Here is a 9,219-nt window from a genome sequence, read left to right as displayed (position 1 = left end):
GTAGAAGGCATCCTGCTGTTCCCATCTGTCAAAGTCCCACAGGGTGTGTCAGTTACAAGCTTAGTCAGGCAGACCTCTGCCATCTCTCCAGTCCCTGAAAGGAGTCATGACTGGCCTCAGTGGCCTACAGGGGGCGTCATTTTCACCCTTTGACTGGCTTAGGTGTGGAAAGAATCAGCTCATAAGATGGGCTCTCCAGGGAGCTTGCAGAGATATACCTTCGTGTATTTCTTTGTCTCATTGTGGATGTATACAGTCTCCAAGTCCCACAACCCTGGAACTCTGTGTCCCACATTTGCTCGTGTTTGTACAATAATAAAGTCCTTGCTCTGAGCTGCCTTTAATCTTGAGGGCTCTGTTCATTGTGTGGAGTGTGTTGAGGACACAACTGTGTTCTACCAGCATGAAATGATAAACAGATTTTGTGGGAATCCTTGGTTTTCTGTGCTTCAGAGAGGACAGCATGATGGCAAAGAATAGCTGTCCACTATTGGCCCAATTTGCATTGCTACCCAAGACCTTCTAGGAATGACTTCAGGGCTCTGTGAGACATACCATGTGGCCTGGAGGCTAGTTTTATTTGTGGGTCCATAAGTAAGTATGAAGAAGAGCAGTTGGTCCCTTGTTCCTATAGAATGTTTCCTATTCCCAAGCATTATTAAGAGGCAGCTGGCCTCTGGTACCTGCCAAGGAGCCTGAGTTCAGAATTCGGTAGGCAGGTGTCACTGGCTGGAAGACCTACAAGAGCCAGGTGGAAACCATATGGTTCAGAAACATTGGGTGTGAATAATAAGTAGTTGGAGAGATTACAACACCCTAGAGAGATATACCTGCTAAAGGTACCTGCTAAGATATTCTCCTGCTATGGCTGTGTAGGATGAGAAGGTACAGAAATTGTCAGGACCTTCAGAGCTATTATCTATCCTATGGTCAATATCACTTGCAGGACAATCTATAAACATTTTGTGGATTCCCTTAGATTCAGTGAATCAAGTCAAGGCTATTGCTGTGCAGGCAGGAAAATAGTTGAGAGAATGGAGATCTAGGATTCCAGAGATGTGGGTTTTGTGACTTATCCAGTGTTTTTGGTGACTCCCATTGAAAGAGGTTTATTATAGGGCTGCCTGTAGGATTTAGCTTGTCCTTTCTATTTTCTTAAGGTGGACTGTGTCATTTATTTGAGAACCCCCTTCTAATGTAGTCATTTATTCCGTAAGTTTCCCTGTAAGTAGTACTATATCAGCAGCATACCATAAATTTTGATATATTGTGCACTTGTTTCATGTAAGGTAGAATTTGTTTAAAACTGGACTGGAAAAGTTCTAACTTTATCTCTAGGGACTTCTGAATATCTGGCTTTGACCCTTTGCTAAGATAAGGACAGCAGGATTTATTTTGTGTTGTTTAATATCCAAAGATCCTGTGACAACTCTAGGGTCACTTTGATTGCTAATGGTAATGTTTATGCAGTCTGGCTCGACTGTTACCAGAAGGGCATAAAAATCCCTGCTGGTATCTTCTGACTTGAGCTCTCCTCAAGCCACAGTTCACCACTCAGATGTCTGTGGCTTAATTTGGAAGTGACTCACAGCACTGTGTGAATAAGAGTCTGGGAAACTGCCTGGAGGTCTCTGACCCCCAATATAGTCTTGCATTTTCTTTGTCTTTCTATGTCACATGCTTTGCTTTATTTTTTTTGTCTGTGCTGTGCAACATGTGGGATATTAGTTACCGAACCAGGGATTGAACTGTGCCCCCTGCAGTGGAAGCCGGGGGTCACCAAGGAAGTCCCTCCCATGCTTTGCTTTTAAGAAAACCTCATAGGAGTCCGCTCTGTGGAGTCTTGAAAATATCTTCAATTATAATACTTGTGGGGACTTCCCTGGTGGCGCAATGGTTAAGAACCTGCCTGCCAATGCAGGGTACACAGGTTCGATCCCTGGTCCAGGAAGATCTCACATGTCGTGGAGCAACTGAGCCTATGCGCCACAACTACTGAGCCTGCGCTCTAGAGCCTGGGAGCCACAACTACTGAAGCCTATGCGCCTGAACCCGTGTCCCGCAACAGAAGTCACCACAATGAGAAGCCCGCGCACCGCTCGCTGCAACTAGAGAAAGCCTGCACGCAGCAATGAAGACCCAATGCAGCCAAAAATAAATAAATTAATTAATTAATTTAAAAAATACTTGTGAAAGGTTTGCACTTGGTGATAAGAATACAATATTTGATACGACCCCTTATTTTAATTCAAATAATGACTAAGTGGTTGTTGTGCAGAAAGAAAGACAGAGGGTGGTGAGGAAGGATTTTTGTTAACAGGCTGGTTTCCAGGGCATCCCTGGGTTGAGTTTGCACAAGAGCTGCACTCAAGACTAGGAGGAGAAACATATGTGAGATGTGGAGTCTGTAGGTCCTGCTAAATGGATTGCAAATGAAATACACTGAGGGGGACTTCCCTGGCAGTCCAGTGGTTAAAGACTCCAGGCTCCCAGTGCAGGGGGCGCAAGTTCAATCCCTTGTCAGGGAACTAGATCCTGTATGCATGCTGCAACTAAAAACAAAAACAAAAAGATCCTGCAGGCTGCAACGAAGACCCCGCACAGCCAAATAAATAAATTAAAAAAAATACACTGACGGGCTTCCCTGGTGGCACAGTGGTTGAGAATCTGCCTGCCAATGCAGGGGACACGGGTTCGAGCCCTGGTCTGGGAAGATCCCACATGCCGCGGAGCAACTAGGCCCGTGAGCCACAACTACTGAGCCTGCGCGTCTGGAGCCTGTGCTCCGCAACAAGAGAGGCCACGATAGTGAGAGGCCCGCGCACCGCGATGAAGAGTGGCCCCCGCTTGCCACAACAGGAGAAAGCCCTCGCACAGAAACGAAGACCCAACACAGCCATAAATAAATAAATTTAAAAAAATACACTGAGGGGATGTCAGCCAAGAATATGGTTCCTTGGCTGCTTCCCACCCCCTATTCTAGCAAAAATATAGCCATCAAGGAAGCAGCTAGAGGATATTAGAGCTGTAAATGGCACCCCATGATTCAGAATGATACTGTACCTTTTATCTCCCTCCCTCTGAGCCAGCTGATGATTGACACCACGATAAAACCGGAGACCAGGGAATTCCCTGGCGGTCCAGTGGTTAAGACTGCGCTTTCACTGCCGATGACTCGGGGTCAATTCCTACAAGCTGCGCGGCATGGCCAAAAACAAAAACAAAATGGGAGACAGTATGATGTGAGGCATGATGTTATGGATCTCCTTAGTCAGCTCTGTTGAGGAGGGCTTAATGCTGGGGAGAAAGGTAAGGATTATTCAGAAGAAAGGTAACAATATAAATAAGATGAAAGAAACCTCAGAATTGAATCAGAAAAAAATGTTCAGGTGGTTCGTTAAAAGTGACATTAACAAGAAGATAGATGGAGTGGCTACTAAAATTGTGATGGATCACTGTAAAAAAAATAGGTAATCTGTTCAAATAACTGGGACAAATTCAATTCATCCTAGTCTTAACTAATTTTTTAAGTATTAAGATTATAAAAAGGAGGAATCTAATCTTTTCAGAACCTGTTCTGATTATAACCAGCCAGGGAAATGTGGAGGATTATGACTGAGCAATAGGCAGGCCAGGGTCTCATGAACTCCAGATGGGACCCCAAGTTCACTTTTATTGATATTGGTAATACAAAGACGTGAGGAGGTAAAAAAATTTATAGTTGCTAGGCCCTGATGATCAGTGTATTGTTATAACTTAAATAGCTAACAAAAAACTTAGAGGGCAATATAATTAAAGAAATATGGTAATACTATAGAAGGCTTGCAGGTGAAAGCATGGTTTATGAAGGAATTTATGGGCAGACATTATGTATGGTTGTTGCCTCACTCTGACTGTAATGCATTATTGGAATTAAAATTGCCAATAGGAGTAATAATATGATTAGTAAAGATTTAAGCCAAGATCCTCCTGAACCAAGCCATTTTCCCAGTATTTCCCACAAACTGGTATCAATCAGAGTGGAAATTTGATTCTTCATATATTATAAGATGGGTTATCTTAGAAGACTCATCAGGGACTTCCCTGGTGGTCCAGTGGTTAAGACTTCACCTTCCAATGCAGGGGGTGTGGGTTCGATCCCTCGCCAGGAAGCTAAGATCCCACATGCCTTGCAGCCAAAAAACCAAAATATAAAACAGAAGCAATATTGTGACAAATTCAATCAAGAGTTTTAAAAAAATGGCCCACAAAAAAGAAAAAAAAAAAGACTCATCAGACTTTATAAAAACACAACATTCATCATGGATCATAGCACAAGTTCCCCCTTGGGAAGCAGTTGATATATAGAGGGCCATGCAATTCTGTAGGATCACTTTTATCATGGAGACTTCCAAATTGAGCAAGCTAATGGCTTGATTACTATCGTTTAAGTCTTGCTGGGCGAATTTTGTTAAAGCCTCTATGTGAATAATGAAATCTTCTACTCTAAGTGAAGGAATAAATACTGTGGCCAAATAATCATGTTGGAAAACTGATAGAACCCAGTGAGCCCACATTAAAGGCAAGTTGGCAGGGGCTGTTTCTGAGGCTACCCATAGATGACTTTAAGCCCAAGGGAAACCAAATGTGCATCTTTCTAACCAACTCAGGAGGAGCCAAGGCCATAAACTTGTTCCATAAATCCACTGAATCCCATTAGGAACAACCCAATATATTTAACATCCTGCGAAAAGGAATATTTAGGGTCCAGGTTCAGAACAGGTATCATTTTTTAAAAATTAGATAATACCCTTTTTTAAAATAAATTTATTTATTTATTTTTGGCTGCATTGGGTCTTCGTTGCTGCTTGCAGGCTTTCTCAGGTTACGGTGAGCAGGGGCCACTCTTCATTGTGGTGCACAGGCTTCTCATTGCAGTGGCTTCTCTTGTTGCAGAGCACAGGCTCTAGGCGCATGGACTTCAGTAGTTGTGGCACACGGGCTTAGTTGCTCCGTGGCACGTGGGATCTTCTGGACCAGGACTCGAACCCGTGTCCCCTGCATTGGCAGGTGGATTCTTAAGCACTGTGCCACCAGAGAAGTCCCAGAACAGGTATCATTAATAGGCCATGTTAGAAGGTCCCATTTAGTGATATTGGGAGTGGCTTACACAGCACTAGAATTTCTTCTAAGATAAATCCCTAAGGGCTAGCCAGTCTGAACCCTGGAGAGGTGAAATCCACTGGGGTAGTCCAGAAGTGCTGGACATAGGTAATTGGTCACAAACCCAGCAATTGAATTGAATTTTTGAAACTTGCATATTATTGAGACAAAGGAAAATAAGTTTGGTTCACAAGGAGAAGTCTGAGCAATTAACAAAGTAATTAGTATACAGGCCTGGTCTGGCATTTTGGGTCAGCTCTCTATTTCCAATGTTGTCTTCTCATCCTGGTCTGGTAGTGCTGGTCTCAGTTAGTTGAAGCCAAGTGTTAGAAACAAAGACTTGCATTCAGGAGAGGTGGCCTGATATGGCCCCTTCCAATGTGACTGTAAAGAGTCCTTTATCTGATGTCTTTTTCAATACGTATAATCTCCTGGTTGCAGGTCATAGGGCATTCGACCTTCATCCAAAGATAGATTACTGTGTGTTGGGCTGCACCCCACAGGCCTGCAAGCTCTGTACTTTCCCAGCCTCAAGACTGAAGAGACAGCCCAGAGTCAGTGACAGAGATATCAATAGTTTATTGGATAGGGGATCTTAACAAGACTGAAGTAAAAGGTCCTGGACCAACATCCCACTGTGATGGCAGGCAGGACATGGCAGCAAACTTCGCTACTTGGGGGAGAAGGAGGCTACCTTTTATAGGAGGAATTGACGTCAGGTTGCCTCAACAGTTACCAGGGAAACCAGCAGATGAGGCCGGGGGCAAGCACATAAGCAGTTACTGATTAAGTCCTATAATTAAGAGGATTGGATAGCCGTGTGAGTGAAGCAGGGACTGGTCAATCAGGGGATGTACAGAGAACAAGAACAAGCCAGGGTTCAGCAGCCATCTTGAATGGCTTGACTGTAATAAGCTTCAGAAACAAACTTAGAATATCCTTTTAATAATTCAGTTAAAATTTACAATAATGTAACAGTAATGAGAAGCCATCCAGGAAGTGAGTCTCAGACAATTAAACAACACTAGAATTCAATAAGTATCAACAAAGATTGATACTTATTGATACTTATATTGGGGACTTCCCTGGTGGCCCAGTGGCTAAGACTCTGTGCTCCCAATGCAGGGAGCACGGGTTCGATCCCTGGTCAAGGAACTAGATCTCACATGCCGCAACTAACATGCAACTAAGAGTTCGCATGCTGCAACTAAAAATCCCGCACGCCACAACTAAAGATCCCGCATTCTGCAACGAATATTCCGCACCAGCAATGAAGATCCCACGTGCCGCAACTAAGACATGGTGCAGCCAAAAAAAAAAAAAAAACCTCATATGTTGGGCTTCCCTGGTGGCGCAGTGGTTAAGAATCCACCTGCCAATGCAGGAGACACAGGTTTGAGCCCTGGTCCAGGAAGTTACCACATGCCGCAGAGCAACTAAGCCTGTGTGCCACAACCATTGAGCCTACGCTCTAGAGCCCGCGAGCCACAACTACTGAGCCCGCATGCCACAACTACTGAAGCCCCCGTGCCTAGAGCCCATGTTCTGCAACAAGAGAAGCCACCGCTGTGAGAATCCCTGAGAAGTCCGCTCATCGCAACAAAGAGTAGCCCCCACTCACCGCAACTAGAGAGAGCCCATGCGCGCAGCAATGAAGACCCAATGCAGCCAAATAAATAAATAAATACATTTATTTTAAAAAGAGGTAATTAAGTTAAAATGAGGTAATTAGTGTGGACTCTTATGCAATATGACTGGTGCCCTTATAAAAACAGGAGATGAGGATACAGATGCGCACAGAATTAAGACCATGTGAAGAAAGGAAGATCACTATCTACAAGCCAAGGAGAAAGGCCTCAGAAGGAACCAGTGATGAACCAAGTCCAGATTTCTTTTTTTTAAAATTTTTTTAAAATTAATTATTTATTTTTGGCTGCATCGGGTCTTTGTTGCTGCATGCAGGCTTTCTCTAGTTACTGCGAGCAGGGCCACTCTTTGTTGCGGTGCACAGGCTTCTCATTGTGGTGGCTTCTCTCGTTGTGGAGCATGGGCTCTAGGCGTACAGGCTTCAGTAGTTATGGCACGTGGGCTCAGTAGTTGTGGCTCCCAGGCTCTAGAGTGCAGGTTCAGTAGTTGTGGCTCACGGGCTTAGTTTCTCCGCGGCATGTGGGATCTTCCCGGACCAGGGCTCGAACCCGTGTCCCCTGAATTGGCAGGTGGATTCTTAACCACTGCGCCGCCATGAGGGAAGCCCCTGGAGGCTTCGCCTTTTTTTTTTAACAACTGTATTCGAGTATAATTGCTTTACAATGGTGTGTTGCCCCTGGAGGCTTCTTAAAACACTGGTACTTGGACCTTTCTTCCAAGGTGTCTGTCAATAGGTCTGAGTTCTGAACTGAAAATTAGCATTTCCAATGGGTCCCTAGGTGATGCTAATGGATAGGGTCAGTGCAGAGATGAAACTGTGAGAAGTTGTCTCAGAAAGGCCAGGCTGCCTGCCTCTCAGCCCCAGTCTGTGGGGCTGTAGATATGCAGACTCTAAGAGAACAGCAGAGTTAAGTTTTCTAATGGACACCCAGTGAGAGTCTCTGCAGTGAGCCAAGCAGGCCAATGGCTAAAAGGACTGGACCTCCTGAGGACACCTGTGGGAGCCCCACACACTGAAACCATGTAGCACCTGCTTCTTTTGCTTGGAACTGTAATTAAACAAGGAAGCCATTAGACTGAGGTGGCTCCAATGTTTTAACAGCCTTGTAAGCAAAGGGAAACCTGAACCAGAGTAAATTCTTGTAAATGCCTCCAAGGGAAGAAATAGAAACTTAAGAACAACTGATCAAAAACAGCCCACTAGGCTTTCCCAAATAAGGCTATGCCTTAAGCTAGAGGCAATCAAATAATTTCCTTGTTTTGTTTCCCTTCCTGCTCTGCAAAAGTCTTTCCCCTAGTTTGGTTTGGGGCTGTCCAGTTTGAACTGATGTTTGCTCAAAAGATCTCCTCAAATTTTTAATGTACCTCACTTATCTTTTAATAGAACAACAACATAAAACCTCACAGGGCTCATCCTTGCTCAGTTGTGCTCTTATTAAGGAGTCTTCCTTACTGCTCTGTGTAATATTACATCCCCTCCCCTCTGCTCAGGAAAATCGCCTTCTCTCCTTGTTTCCATTGCAACATATTCTAACATACTATATAATTTAGTATTTCTTATTTCATGTTTCTTGTGTTTTCTTAAACATAATAGAAACTGCACAAAGGCAGGATCTTTGTTTCTCTTGTGCCTTAATTTCTCACATGCACCTAGAAAAAGATCCTGAAAATCCAGTTTGTGCCCGATGATCATTTGTTAGAGCAGCGAATAAACATGACACCTCAATTTCTCTCTTACTTTTACTATTCCAGGCACTTTTTTTTCCCCCATGCATCATGCAGCATGCAGGATCTGAGTTCCTGACGAGGGATTGAACTCATGGACTGCCAGAGAAGTCCCTATTCCAGGTACTCTTAATGTCCTCTTTAACTATCACTGCAAAGTAGTATTGCTCCATGTTTTCAGGAATGAAAGAATCACATTTTGGAGATGAAATTCACACAATTATTAATGTTTAGGACAATCACATGCTCAGCTTGATTCTATCATTTTTGACTTCACAGTGCTTCCTTCTAAACATGTCTGAAATTTTTTCACCCTTTACTGATGTGTCCTTAGAGCTATTTCTGCTACTGTCTTTAAAGAACTACATAAACATTATTAACTTCTTTCTGAAATGCACATTTTGCAATTGTTTTTCTGAGATAATCTCAACTCCACATACAAAACGTCATACCAGGGCCTGTAGAAATAATCATCACTTCCTAGCAGAAAGATGAGATCATGGGGTTCAGATACCCTTTTATTTCAGGGTTCACGTGCTGCCTTTTGCATATGTGCTTCAACTGAAAAATCACACCTTCTGTGCATTACCCAAACTAGCATCAATTAAGTTGCTTTTTGTTTGATTCCTAAGAGGAATTGCATGTATCTGGGGATATGGATAAAAAGTATTACATGGATAAAAGTGTTCCTCAATGAGTGAGACA

Source organism: Pseudorca crassidens, chromosome 20 (assembly GCF_039906515.1).
Source record: "Pseudorca crassidens isolate mPseCra1 chromosome 20, mPseCra1.hap1, whole genome shotgun sequence".
Classification (NCBI taxonomy): domain Eukaryota; kingdom Metazoa; phylum Chordata; class Mammalia; order Artiodactyla; family Delphinidae; genus Pseudorca; species Pseudorca crassidens.
The sequence above is the reverse complement of the archived record's forward strand: the minus strand, read 5'-3'. Positions refer to the sequence as shown.